This window comes from Schistocerca serialis, chromosome 9, assembly GCF_023864345.2.
Source record: "Schistocerca serialis cubense isolate TAMUIC-IGC-003099 chromosome 9, iqSchSeri2.2, whole genome shotgun sequence".
In the NCBI taxonomy this organism is placed as follows: Eukaryota; Metazoa; Arthropoda; class Insecta; order Orthoptera; family Acrididae; genus Schistocerca; species Schistocerca serialis.
The window spans coordinates 390,489,582-390,505,394 of NC_064646.1; positions in this window are offsets into that span (position 1 = coordinate 390,489,582).

The following is a 15,813-nucleotide window of genomic DNA, read 5'->3' on the forward strand; positions in this document are numbered from 1 at the left end:
TAACCTGAGTCTGAAACCTTATTCGCCAACGTTACGTTCATTTGAGGAAGGCCTGCCTACGCAGAAACTATCTCCATCTTTTCCACTGGCGATCCTGGCAATCAGTCGTGATTAATAAATAACAAACAACATGGCAGCAATCGAAAAGTATTCCCTATACATTGAAGGAATTACATAATTTTGACTCTTCAAGCTTTCCCGGCGGATGTGTTGTAAATAGTCTACACGGGTTTGCCGCCGGATCACGTTGTGTTCCGGCAGCAAACCCGTTAAGACTATTTACAACTACACAATTACTATATTTGGGCAGATGGTTCTAAAAATGATCAAAGAGCATATACTCATCCTTTAATCACATGTTTTGTAGCAGCATAATGAAGATAATAATAGGAATCATGATAGTAGTAATAGAATTATCTGGTAACATCACACGCTGCAGTTGTATTTCTCGAACTAAAACATTGGTTGTCATAGAAAAAATTTCATATTGGCATCAGATCGGAGCTATGAAGATTAGAATGGTCTTTATATCACGCAGTCATCAGATTAGAATAATACCCGCATTAGAAACCAGCAGGTAATTAACCAGTTAATCGAGAGAGCCGGGTTTTTTCATGCATCGCCGAACACAACAACACAATCAGGACGTTGCTAACAGTGAGGTATAGTGGTTTGCTGCGTTGTTCGTAGTTTGATAATTACGGGTTATAGGTTCGATTCTCACTCATGGGGTCCGTTTTCAACATTCACGAAAAGATCTAATTCACCGACGGTAACGCCAAGTCCAGAATGTTAGGTCGCACAGTGGTTCAGAATCCGCATTAAACACAATATGCCTTCACTACCAACAGCGTCAGAGCATGTTTGAATGGCGCCATAACAAAGGCGGCAGCCTCCAAAGGCACGAACTCTGTCACCAATAAACTAGCACTAAAAAGTTTATTTCATTTATTTTAGGGATGGTTATTTCATTCACAGTGTTCATATTTAATTTGAACTTGAGACGTTGCGATTTTTGGTCCTCGACTCGAATTCGTATCCCGATCTCTAGGAATGGAACGTATCTGAGTTGCAATCCTGGTCCAGCACAAACATGTTCATAATTTTATTTTACGCCCTAGCATGTGCACACTGACCTACACCGAAAAATAATTTGCATATTTAATGCCTGTTTATGAATAGACAACAATACGAATAGGTACCGTTATTTCTAGGGAAACATGCGGGCATCTTACTACTGGTGAGCAAGCAGTTGATACTTAACGTCTGTTTATGGATGGGAAACAGCGACAGTAGGCGCCGGGTTCGATTCCCGGGCAAGCAAAACAAATTATACCCTCATCTCATATCGATACACCTCGTTGCTGGTAACTAAATTCGATTTCTAACATCTGATTTTACTTAGTTAACAATCCGATAACGTGCTGGGTAGAAAATCTCGTCAAAACGTTTTGAATCATAGCATTCCAATTTGGTTACTTTTAAAGGAGAGTGTATTAAACGTCTTCGTGGTTAGTTAACAGGGCGATAATGGTTTTGATGTAGCAGAAATAATTTCATAATTTCGTTTCAAGTTCAGATGTGTTAACTTATACTGGTGAAAACCTTTATATTTCACGTCTCTTTACGGCTAGTAAGCATTGATGATCGTTGCCTTGATCAAATCCCGGGCAGGTGCGAAAGTGTTTTTTAGTTAGTAGTGGCTACATCTGCTGGCTTCTGAGCAGATCCAGAAGAAAAAAATTCGTCATGTCTTTATAGTTCAAACATGTGGGCAAATAATTATTCATGAATAATTAGTACACTGACGTTACTGATTATACTCCATTAATAATGCGGTTTCTATAGAGCGTTTACCACTGTTTATCGCGTTTTCCTTAACTAGTTCCTTTCACGACCAGTTTATGCAAAAACCAATCGTCACTGGGACATTCAGCAGGTGTGGGGAAACCTCATACAGAGGAAAAATAGTTCGAACTGTCATAGACCTTTATTAGTCCATACATTGTCTCAGAATATCTTGTTCATGCGAACATTTACTTTGTTTAAGGATTGCTATATAGTTTATGTGCCATAGTTAGTTGTTTCAGATTGTAATGAGATGGTAACGCTTTTGAAAATTATTGAACCTGTAGAAGCGTTAGGGACTACCTCATCTCTAATTAAGTGTTTTTCTCGTTTTTGAAGTATCATAGTGTGATGTTACATCGCACTGGTTGTGTTAAGGAACAGTGTTGTCTAGTGGCCTCTCGTGGTATCCATTTTGTATAATAGGACGACTGTACCGGAAAGCGATTAGAGGAGCCGCTAGACAGCTACGATATGTTGGTTGCATGCAAATCAGGCGGATCATAATTCAGGTCGTTCGGATATTTTTGTGCATGATAGTACATGAAGTATATTCTGGTCCAGTTCTATTTCGTCCACTCTTTTTTTAGTTGAATATTAAATAAGAAAGCAAACTTCTGGCGATTCCTGACAATAAAAGGATGAAAAGAAGAAATTTCATTAAAATCTATGCCTATATAAATAGTTTACTATCTATACTGGCTTCGTCTGACAAGTTATTATAGCTATCCGTTTGACAAAAGCTGAGTCAGAGCTTCCTCCGAGTTAACCAGTATTCAGCCTTTACTGTTTTAAAACTCTGTGATAAAATTTAGGTCACCACATCGCTTGTCAACAAGAAATTAGGTGCATTATTCTTGATTTATCAGAAATATTTTTGCATTTCCTTTCACAATCGTACATGTAAGGTTATTATACGTGAAACTCTTTCGGATATAACGCAGTTTCGATACAAAACGCTGTAAAATTCTATGGGATGCTTGTGGTCGGCTGTCATAAAATTTGATACGACGAGGGGCAGGGAAGAGGGGGCGTCCGTAGTCACATATACGCTACGATGGCCCGATAGATAGTCACTAACGGTGAATTGTGGCGTCTCTATAAGCTCTCGACGCGGTATCAATATGGTATCAAACCTAAAGCCACAGCCATAAATGTAATGGATGGTCAATAGTAATTTAGCGCGCTGTCGATAAAAGATGAACGATGTTCACAAGGCACATCAAATGTATCCAGTAAAAAGAATGAATCGATCTATTTGCTGTGGTGTGACATTTATCCTCTTGCTGATGGGCTTAGGCAAAATTACTGCAATCCTTCTGAAATAGTACAAAACCGTTCTTGAGAAGGCAAAATTACTTCGATCCTTCTGAAATATAACATAACCGTTCTTTAGAGTAGGGATGTGTTCTGTGCTTAGCGAATTAACCTAACGATCTTCATAATCCACCATTGTAGTATGATGTAATAAGTCGGCAGCAATATAAGTCTTCGTCTGGAACAGAAAGACACTGCTCCTTTTATCATACCAGACGTTTAGAGTGCGCAAATGCAAGTTTCTCATTCGTTGCGAATGTACACAATTCTTCTAAAATGAGTTTTGTGCTGAATTACCCCTCTCTCCCATTCTAAGATACACTTAAGAAAGAAGAGGAAACTTCCGCAATTTCTGTGCAGCCAGCTATCGACGTCCCTGCAGAAAATGGCTTCAATTTCCTCCCTAACCAGCCACCGAGGTCATCTTATCTAAATTGTGACCTCGGTGAAGTTTACTCTGACACTGGTCGCCCATAATTTCCCTACTTGAGTGCTTTTGACAAGCAACCAAGACATTTGTATTTTTGCGAATAAAGCCGTCTAGACCGCTTAAAATATTTTCATGCTTCGACAACATTCATCATCAGATCAAATATTACAACAATTTATTTTCGACTTCAACGCTTAGATCCGACATGAAGCCATAATACTCACTATCTCCCTATTACGGTCCACTACCTCGTTTTCCTCAAAAAAAAAAAAAAAAAAAAAAAAGTTCAAATGGCTCTGAGCACTAAGGGACTTAACTTCTGAGGTCATCAGTCCTCTAGAACTTAGAACTACTTAAACCTAACTAACCTAAGAACATCACACACATCCATGCCCCAGGCAGGTTTCGAACCTGCGACCGTAGCGGTCGCGCGGTTCCAGACTGTAGCGCCTAGAACCGCTCGGCCATTCCCGCCGGCTCGTTCTCCTCCCTTTGACACTTTCTCCTGCCTGCCCTCTCTCACTTTCATTGTCTTCATCACTTTCTCTAACTCTTTCTTAACACTGTCTCCTTCTCGGACACTTTCGCTGTCTCTCTGTTCCACTGCAATTTCCTTTGTCCCATTTTTTCTCCTCCATTGCCACTGTCTCTGTCTTTCTCGCTTATTGCCTGCTGTCTTTCTCTGCAACCACCATTGAATCCTCTCCACTCAGACCCTTCAGGATGGTTTGTTTGGGGCTTTGATGGGATAGGGGATGGCACAGGGTGGGCAAAATTTTTCCTATTAAATTTCACGTGTCTGAGAGAGAGAGAGCGAGGAGAGAGGCAGAGCGAGGAGAGAAATAGAGCGAGAGAGAGAGAGAGAGAGAGAGAGACAGGGGACGAGAGAGAGAACGTCAAGCATTTATCTTGGATTGGTAAGGACCTCAGAGCCTTCCCTCACTCAGGATGGTCCAGATCCCTGAAGCCTGTACGTAGACTCCATCCATCTCTCTTTCTCTTTTACTGCTGCTCTCACTGATCATCACTATCTCCTCTCTCTCTCTTTGCTCCCACTGCTATTGTACTCATCCTTCGCTATTCCTCTTTCGCGTCATCCGTCGCTATTTCTCTCTCCACCATCACTGCCTCCTTTCATTTTCTTTCCCACCGCCATGGCCTCCTCTCTCTTCCGCTGTCATTATCTCTTTGCTACTCTCGTTCTGGGCCATAAAGCGCTGATTTGTTCATATGCCAAAACTTTTGGTGAGGAACGCGGAATGAGGATTGGGGCAGCTGGTTCCCCACTTTTTTGCCCGAGTCTTTGAAAGAGGAGCATATTCGCCTTTTGTTTTGCAAATCAGTAAGGGTCGACTAATCAGATCTGTCAGCTACAGATTAATACAATTTCCGTCTCAACGCAGTTGAAACCCAACAAACAGAACAATGTCTTTTTACACGATTCATTGTCAGAGGGCGCAAATGACCTCCCTTCCTTGCGTTAATTGACGGCTGTGGTAGTAGAGACACGTGGTGCATCCAGCCACGAAGTTAAAATAAACAACGGACACCGTGCAGCGGGTTAAACGTTACGAAAGAGAGAGAGAGAGAGAGAGAGAGAGAGAGAGAGAGAGAGAGAGAGTTTTGGGGAGGGGAAGTGAGAGAGCAATATAGATATAAAGAAGGAGGCAAGTATTTATCTTGACTCGGTAAGAACCTCAGTCTTCCCTCACTATGATTCAAACAACTTACACTTCATAAGGTAAGCAGACACATATTGTTTATAATAACTAACACTGTTATAAAACGTGTAACGCAATAGAAAGGAGTTCATTGGACAAGAAGAACAGAGACGTTTAATGAAGATGAACGAAATTCGAGAATGAGATTTTCACTCTGCAGCGGAGTGTGCGCTGATATGAAACTTCCTGGCAGATTAAAACTGTGTGCCCGACCGAGACTCGAACTCGGGACCTCTCCGCTATATCCTTTCTTTCAGGAGTGCTAGTTCTGCAAGGTTCGCAGGAGAGCTTCTGTAAAGTTTGGAAGGTAGGAGACGAGATACTGGCAGAAGTAAAGCTGTGAGTACCGGACGTGAGTCGTGCTTCGGTAGCTCAGATGGTAGAGCACTTGCCCGCGAAAGGCAAAGGTCCCGAGTTCGAGTCTCGGTCGGGCACACAGTTTTAATCTGCCAGGAAGTTTCATGAAAGAAATTATTAAAAAGAGGAAAAAATAAGACCCCGGTGAAGTACTTTGTACTCTCCGAAACGCAAGTTTTATACTAGAAGCAGTTTGCGAAAAGAGAATATTGCTAGTGACTAGGAAATAGAAAAAAGCGAATTAACACTGGAATCAGAATTATTATTTTGTAAGACTGCAAACATCTGATGTGGTAACTGTAATTGTTTTACAAAATATGTTACAGTACTTCTGTGCTGACTTTGCTTCCTCAGAAATCAACAACATTTTCTCGTTGTTACCCACGCATTCCGGGGTCCTTCCGAGTAGTAGCTAAAGTTTCGTCACTGATTTCAACCTAGCATAGCTGTGTGTGACACTTGAAAAGTTTTTTCCTTATAGTCGGTGTAACAGTCTTTGCGGATCATAGACCAGAGATAACAGAAAACCTCGATCAGCGAATTCTAATTTCCGCTGCCTTTAGACCGAGAGATACTCTAAAGAAGTGACCTGCTAGAGAGAAAAGCGAAACCATGAATCAATGCTGAAGTATGAACGAAAAACACAGTACTGAGTTGAAACAATATGCGGAAGATGGTTCTTATTTTATGCAAAACATTTTAGCAACATTCTTCTTTCCGTATTGTGCTAAAAGAAGAGTAACACCAAAAAAGGAAAGTAGAGTCAGATCACTACATAATACAGCTTGTTACATAGAGACTGGCCTTTATCTTAGTGATACTTCGAAGGAGGAGGTAAAGGGGCCGGTTAAACCAAATAGTAGTAATACTGTGCACGTTGAAACGGTTGCGACTATGTGAAACTTGAGGACTGTGAGTCCACGTCTCCCGCTAGTGCCTCACTTGTACACTCAGTGCATCTGGTAACTTGTTTATGTAATTAATTACAATCCCATACTCTAGAGTTGTTTACATCAAACGTTTATACGTATAGACTATGAGAATATTTTTAAGATGAGAATATTTTTAAGACAGACACTGTGTAGGTAACATCAAACTGTCAAAATGTGAACACAGTCGGCTGCTTGTTGGATTGTGAAAGTCACGTAACCTTACCCTTGAAGTGCATAATTTCTCGGAACGGGTCAACCAGTACAGATACTGCCAGTACAATTTGTGTCAGTTCTAATTATCCTGCAAATGCATACTAGACGACTGTCTTTCTCCCACAACTGAAAATTTTTCAGTGTTTGTTGGTCAAGTATCCAATAACGTAATACACCTCTCAGTAATAGTGCAGACTATGATGGAACTGGAAACATCGTAGATCAGGGCAAGTTACTTGTTGATTTTTTTGTAAATGCAAAATGTCCACCTCAGTCGACTGTATGGAGTGGGTTGTGAAACCAGAAGACAAGACTTGTAATCCTCTACTTCAAAAAGAAATCACGAGACTCTAACACTAAAATACGATAGATTCATCGAATCATTCATAGATTTTAATGACTTTAGCCGCATTTTTGCATTGGAATGTATCAGTAAAAACAGTTGAAAATTTGTGCCGGACCTGGAATCGAACCAATTTTCCCGCTTTGCACGAGCGGTCGCCTTAATCTTCTCTGCCATCACAGCTCGCTTCACTTCCTGTCCAAACTGCCAGCCTGTTACCCACTACTGACGTAGCGTTACCTACTCAAGAACCCCTTACTCGCAGTTCCTGTTTCCCGTAAGAGATTGGGCATGGTGTGGATTCGCACCGAATGTAAGGATCGTTGGTAGTCGTTACCATATGTTGTGTATGTGTAGAACAGACGCCACATATATATGCTCATATCAAAAAGATTTATGCACAGTGAATTTTTCTCAATAAAGCCATTTTCCTCTGCAGTGGTTTTATGATGATGAAATACACATCTACTTACAATATCAAACTTTTGTAATGACGCTATGCGCAGGCTACCTCTAAATTGCAATTCGTTTCGTAAAAGCTGATGGGAATCCATGCAACCATTCTAATATTCCCGAACAATGCTTCTTCATTTCTGTTTCGTGAAGTTCGATGGACCTCGAAATTTGGGGATCACATTAACTCTCCAAACATTTGTCTCATTTTCGAATTCGGAGGAGAATATGTTACAAAGACGACGCTTTCTCATACGGAAGATTAAAAGTTTTGCGAGTACTCAGTCCCGTGTGTGTGTGTGTGTGTGTGTGTGTGTGTGTGTGTATGTTTATGGATGGTCAACAGTGAAGTTGTCCGAATTAGTAAACGAATAGAGTATCTAATGCTTCCCTATTTGTCGTCGTAGATGATCACTGTGAACTTAACATCAAATCAGAGACCAAGTTTCACGATACAGAGAGGGTAACAAGCTTTAATGTTTCTACATTTCGCTTTACAACATTGTCACAGAACTACTGCTGTAGCTTACGTGGAAATGGGAGACAACTAAAAATTTTACCGAAGAATTTTACGGCTAATGAAGAGATATACCAACATTCTGAAAGACGACAAATGACGAAAAACATTCAAGCAATAATTGCACACCATTTGATCTACAGATAACCCAAAAATCTGTCTGCGTAGATTTGTCCTCAACGTGTACTTTCTCCCCTACGAAGCGTATTTGGCAGGTGCATACTGAAAGTAAACAAAACAATTGAGAGTCGTATGCATCAACATTTCATCAAGAATATGTTCTGTAAATATCATCATTCCATTTCGCATAAAATCATGTATCCTCATTCTCTCACTATAATACTGATTTCTTTACACAGATGCCTTACGACTGTACCAGACCTATAGATCTTACTGTATATGTAGACATTCTAATGAATATTTGGAAACTGTTCATGACTTTATGGCAAGCTGAAGCGATGTCTCAAAACGATCCCTGTCTTACTTAGAATTTTTAGTGGCCTCTCTATCTTCACCTAGTGTTTTACCGGTCGTCCGCCTGCTTAGCTGGCTGATAACGTGCTCGCCTCCCATGCCCACAGGTCCGAGTTCGATTCTTGGCCGGGTTGGAGATTTTCTCCGCTTAGGGACTGGGTGTTGTGATGTCCTCATCATCATTTCATCCTAATCATCGGCGCGCAAGTCGTCCAATGTGGCGTCGACTGAAGACTTGTACTTGGCGGCCGAACATCTTCTGATGGGGCCTCCCGGTTCAAAATGGTTCAAATGGCTCTGAGCACTATGGGACTTAACATCTGAGGTCATCAATCTACTAGAACTTAGAACTAGTTAAACCTAACTAACCTAGGAACATCACACACATCCATGCCCGAGGCAGGATTCGAACCTGCGACCATAGTGGACGCGCGGTTCCAAACAGAAGCGCCTAGAACCGCTCGGCCACACCGGCCGGCGGGCCTCCCGGCCAACGAAGACATACACTCAATTCATTTCCATTTTAGCGATACAATCTTTGTGACACTGCTCACCTCCCATGCCCACGGGCCCGAGTTCGATTCTAGGCCGGGTTGGAGATTTTCTCCGCTCATGGACATGCTTCAGTAAACTACTTCCTGCAAACAGCGCTAGTGATCGTAATTTACAGTTACGGGAGGAATATGCTTCTGGACGACATGCAGAGCAGTAATGAACACAATATACACTCCTGGAAATGGAAAAAAGAACACATTGACACCGGTGTGTCAGACCCATCATACTTGCTCCGGACACTGCGAGAGGGCTGTACAAGCAATGATCACACGCACGGCACAGCGGACACACCAGGAACCGCGGTGTTGGCCGTCGAATGGCGCTAGCTGCGCAGCATTTGTGCACCGCCGCCGTCAGTGTCAGCCAGTTTGCCGTGGCATACGGAGCTCCATCGCAGTCTTTAACACTGGTAGCATGCCGCGACAGCGTGCACGTGAACCGTATGTGCAATTGACGGACTTTGAGCGAGGGCGTATAGTGGGCATGCGGGAGGCCGGGTGGACGTACCGCCGAATTGCTCAACACGTGGGGCGTGAGGTCTCCACAGTACATCGATGTTGTCGCCAGTGGTCGGCGGAAGGTGCACGTGCCCATCGACCTGGGACCGGACCGCAGCGACGCACGGATGCACGCCAAGACCGTAGGATCCTACGCAGTGCCGTAGGGGACCGCACCGCCACTTCCCAGCAAATTAGGGACACTGTTGCTCCTGGGGTATCGGCGAGGACCATTCGCAACCGTCTCCATGAAGCTGGGCTACGGTCCCGCACACCGTTAGGCCGTCTTCCGCTCACGCCCCAACATCGTGCAGCCCGCCTCCAGTGGTGTCGCGACAGGCGTGAATGGAGGGACGAATGGAGACGTGTCGTCTTCAGCGATGAGAGTCGCTTCTGCCTTGGTGCCAATGATGGTCGTATGCGTGTTTGGCGCCGTGCAGGTGAGCGCCACAATCAGGACTGCATACGACCGAGGCACACAGGGCCAACACCCGGCATCATGGTGTGGGGAGCGATCTCCTACACTGGCCGTACACCACTGGTGATCGTCGAGGGGACACTGAATAGTGCACGGTACATCCAAACCGTCATCGAACCCATCGTTCTACCATTCCTAGACCGGCAAGGGAACTTGCTGTTCCAACAGGACAATGCACGTCCGCATGCATCCCGTGCCACCCAACGTGCTCTAGAAGGTGTAAGTCAACTACCCTGGCCAGCAACATCTCCGGATCTGTCCCCCATTGAGCATGTTTGGGACTGGATGAAGCGTCGTCTCACGCGGTCTGCACGTCCAGCACGAACGCTGGTCCAACTGAGGCGCCAGGTGGAAATGGCATGGCAAGCCGTTCCACAGGACTACATCCAGCATCTCTACGATCGTCTCCATGGGAGAATAGCAGCCTGCATTGCTGCGAAAGGTGGATATACACTGTACTAGTGCCGACATTGTGCATGCTCTGTTGCCTGTGTCTATGTGCCTGTGGTTCTGTCAGTGTGATCATGTGATGTATCTGACCCCAGGAATGTGTCAATAAAGTTTCCCCTTCCTGGGACAATGAAGTCACGGTGTTCTTATTTCAATTTCCAGGAGTGTATAATCCAACCGTATTTGTGTGAATACTCGAGAAGCGAAACTGCCAGGGCACGAGAGGTCGACGTACATTGTCCATTACGCTATTTTAGTTCCAAGTGATACCTTACGTCGCAGGTAGTCGGAAATACTCGGAGTCATGTCGCTGGTTTCGAAGTCTGGCCATCCCTCTGCATTTTAACAATGTATGACTGTACAAAGTTTGTGATAGCAATCCAAGTACGTACATTTCTCTAGTTATACTAAGCACTTAAAAATAGTTTATAAGTTGAAACTCTGCAATAGTGGAGAATCCGAAAGAAAAGGATTCATTAATGAAGCTACCGACAGTGAGTATAGCAGATAGTTGTCATTTAGAAAATTTCATCAACGACCCTGGTAGATGTCCCATTTATAAAGCAGTCTTAAATCTGGAGAAACGATCATAAAAGCCTGCCTTGAATTGTTCTTTGGGTGGACCGACAGTTTTTAAAACGAAGGCGTACAGTTTGAAGCAGTGTGTTGTCCCGAAAGCCTATCTCACACATATTAACAGTTCGTTGTGGAAGGATGAAAATCATACTTATCTTCTGGGGGTCCACTTGTACCTGGAGACCGATTCTGTAATATAATTCATGAAAAATAATATGAAACGTTTGTCATATGTAGAAGAGATAGTATCTTTGACCCCACTGAACCAAAGATGTTTCCCTGAGTGGCAGAATCGATAGTAAGCAGGAGCACACCGTGAGCGGCAGCGCTATAGGCAGGATGTAGGTCTAGTGGCTAGCTGTGAGATTATAGTTGTAGGTCAATGGACGCATCATAATACAGTTTTTATGAAATGATGTGATGAATGATATTGTCTGTGCTCACAGAGAGCCAGTAAATGTTAGGTCGTAATTATTTCTATAGAAGTGTAAAGCGGGTATTCTTAATTTGTAAGATTACAAGATTATCAAGAATTGAAGTGATACTGATCGTTAACAAATATTGACCATTGTCCATGGGAATTAGAGAAGAGTAATGAACAGATTCTGTAACTCAAAGGGTAAACAACTGGAAAAAATTTGTAAAGTACTGAAATTTGGTGTACTTAGTTTTAAGTATGCAGCAACGCGACATGTGGATTTCGCTCAGTTTTAAATACTGATCCTCGAATGTAGGAACCAGGTATTTTGCATTAGAATCATCTATCTCAGGAGATTGAAAACTGGCAATCTGCGGATCGGAGCGTGGAATGTCTGATCCCTTAATCGGGAACTTAGGTAAGAAAATTTAGAAAGGCAAATGGATAGGTTGAAGTTAGATATAGTGGGAATTAGTGAAGTTCGGTGCCAGGAGGAACACGACTATTGGTCATATCAATACAGGATTATAAATACAAAATCAAATAGGGGTAATTTCAGGAGTAGGTTTAATAATGAATAAAAAATAGGAGTGAGGGTAAGCTACTACAAACAGCATAGTGAAAGTATTATTGTGACCAAGGTAGACCCAAAGCCCACGCCTACTACAGTAGTACAAGTTTATATGCCAACTAGCTCTGCAGATGACGAAGATATTGATGAAATGTATGACGAGATAAAAGAAATTATTCAGATAGTAAAGGGAGACGAAAATGTAATAGTCATGAGTAACAGGAATCCGATAGTAGGAAAAGGAAGAGAAGTAAACGTAGTAGGTGAATATGAAATGGGCATAAGAAATGAAAGAGGAAGCCCGCTGGCAGAATTTTGCACAGAGCATAACTTAATCATAGCGAACACTTGGTTCAAGAATCATGAAAGAAGGTTGTAAACATGGAAGAGGCCAGGAGATACTGGAAGGTTTCAGATAGATTATATAATGGTAAGACAGAGATTTAGGAACCAGTTTTTAAATAGTAAGACGTTTCCGGGGCCAGATGTGGACTCTGACCACAAACTGTTAGTTGTGAACTGTAGATTAAAACTGAAGAAACTGCAAAACGCTGGGGTTTTAAGGAGATGGGATCTGTATAAACTGAAAGAACCAGAGGTTCTTGAGAGTTTCAGGCAGAGCATTAGGGGACGATTAAGATGAATGCGTGAAAGAAATACACTAGAAGGAAAATGGATTGCTTTGAGCAATGAAATAGTGAAGGCAGCAGAGGATCAAGTAGGTAAAAAGACTAGGGCTAGTAGGAATCCATGGGTAACAGAAGATATATGAATTTAACTGATGAAAGGAGAAAATATAAAAATGCAGTAAATGAAGCAGGCAAAAAGGAATACAAACGTCTCAAAAATGAGATCGACAGGAAGTCCAAAATGGCTAAGCAGGGATGGCTAGAGGACAAATGTAAGGCTGTAGAGGCTTATCTCACTAGGGGTAAGATAGATAGTGCCTACAGGAAAATTAAAGAGACCTTTCGAGAAACGAGAACCATTTATATGAACATCAAGAGCTTTTATGGAAACCTAGTTCTTAGCAAAGAAGAGAAAGCAGGAAAGTGGAAGGAGTATACAGAGGGTCTATACAAGGACCATGTTCTTGAGGACAATATTGTGAAAATGGAAGAGGATGTACATGAAGACAATATGGGAGGCATGACACTGCGTGAAGAGTATAACAGAACACTGAAAGACGTAAGTCGAAACAAGGCCCCAGGAGTAGACAACATTCCATTAGAGCTACTGACAGCCTTGGGAGAGCCAGCCTTGACAAAACTCTACCATCTGGTGAGCAAGATGTATGAGACAGGAGAAATAGCCTCACACTTAAAGAAGAATATACGAGGGCAGTTCAATAAGTAATGCAACACATTTTTTTTCTCGGTCAATTTCGGTTGAAAGAACCGGAAATTTCTTGTGGAATATTTTCAAACATTCCCGCTTCGTCTCGTATAGTTTCATTGACTTCCGACGGGTGGCAGCGCTGTACGGAGCTGTTAAAATGGCGTCTGTAACGGATGTGCGTTGCAAACAACGGGCAGTGATCGAGTTTCTTTTGGCGGAAAACCAGGGCATCTCAGATATTCATAGGCGCTTGCAGAATGTCTACGGTGATCTGGCAGTGGACAAAAGCAAGGTGAGTCGTTGGGCAAAGCGTGTGTCATCATCGCCGCAAGGTCAAGCAAGACTGTCTGATCTCCCGCGTGCGGGCCGGTCGTGCACAGCTGTGACCCCTGCAATGGCGGAGCGTGCGAACACACTCGTTCGAGATGATCGACGGATCACCATCAAACAACTCAGTGCTCAACTTGACATCTCTGTTGGTAGTGCTGTCACAATTGTTCACCAGTTGGGATATTCAAAGGTTTGTTCCCGCTGGGTCCCTCGTTGTCTAACCGAACACCATAGAGAGCAAAGGAGAACCATCTGTGCGGAATTGCTTGCTCGTCATGTGGCTGAGGGTGACAATTTCTTGTCAAAGATTGTTATAGGCGATAAAACATGGGTTCATCACTTCGAACCTGAAACAAAACGGCAATCAATGGAATGGTGCCACACCCACTCCCCTACCAAGAAAAAGTTTAAAGCCATACCCTCAGCCGGTAAAGTCATGGTTACAGTCTTCTGGGACGCTGAAGGGGTTATTCTGTTCGATGTCCTTCCCCATGGTCAAACGATCAACTCTGAAGTGTATTGTGCTACTCTTCAGAAATTGAAGAAACGACTTCAGCGTGTTCATAGGCACAAAAATCTGAACGAACTTCTCCTTCTTCATGACAACGCAAGACCTCACACAAGTCTTCGCACCCGAGAGGAGCTCACAAAACTTCAGTGGACTGTTCTTCCTCATGCACCCTACAGCCCCGATCTCGCACCGTCGGATTTCCATATGTTTGGCCCAATGAAGGACGCAATCCGTGGGAGGCACTACGCGGATGATGAAGAAGTTATTGATGCAGTACGACGTTGGCTCCGACATCGACCAGTGGAATGGGACCGTGCAGGCATACAGGCCCTCATTTCAAGGTGGTGTAAGGCCGTAGCATTGAATGGAGATTACGTTGAGAAATAGTGTTGTGTAGCTAAAAGATTGGGGAATAACCTGGTGTATTTCAATGCTGAATAAAGCAACCCCTGTTTCAGAAAAAAAATGTGTTGCATTACTTATTGAACTGCCCTCGTAATAATTCCAGTCCCAAAGAAAGCAGATGTTGACAGATGTGAAAATTACCGAACTATTAGTTTAAAAAGTCACAGCTGTAAAATGCTAACGTGAATTATTTACAGACCAATGGAAAAAAACTGGTAGAAGCCGACCTCGGGGAAGCTCAGTTTGCATTCTGTACAAATGTTGGAACACATGAGGCAATACTGACCATACGGCTTATCTTAGAAAAGAGATTAAGGGAAGGCAAACCTATGTTTCTAGCATTTGTAGACTCAGAGAAAGCTTTTGACAATGTTGACTGGAGTACTGTCTTTCAAATTCTGAAGGTGGCAGGGGTAAAATACAAAGAGTGAAAAGCTATTTACAATTTGTACAGGAAACAGATGGCTGTTATAAGAGTCGACGGGTACGAAAGGGAAGCAGCGGTTGGGAAGGGAGTGAGACAGGTTTGTAGCCTATTCCCGATGTTATTCAATGTGTATTTTGAGCAAGCAGCAAAGGAAACAAAAGAAAAATACGGAGCAGGAATTAAAATCCATGGAGAAGAAATAAAGTCATTGATGTTCGCCGACGACATTGTAATTCTGTCAGAGGCAGCAAAGGACCTGGAACAGCAGCTGAACGGAATGGACAGTGTCTTGAAAGGAGGATATAAAAGCAAAAAAAAAAAAGGATAATGGAATGTAGTAGAATTAAATCAGGTGATGATGAGGGAATTAGGTTAGGAAATGAGACACTTAAAGAAGCAGATGAGTTTTGCTATTTGGGGAGCAAAATAACTGATGATGGTCTAGGTAGAAAGGATACAAAATGTAGACTGGAAATGACAAGGAAAGCATTTCTGAAGAAGAGAAATTTGTTAACATCGATTATAGATTTACGTGTCAGGAACGGTTGGTAGGACGTGTTCTGAGGCGTCAAGGGATAACCAATTTAGTATTGGAGGGCAGTGTGGAGGGAACAAATAGTAGAGGGAGACTAAGAGATGAATACACTAAGGA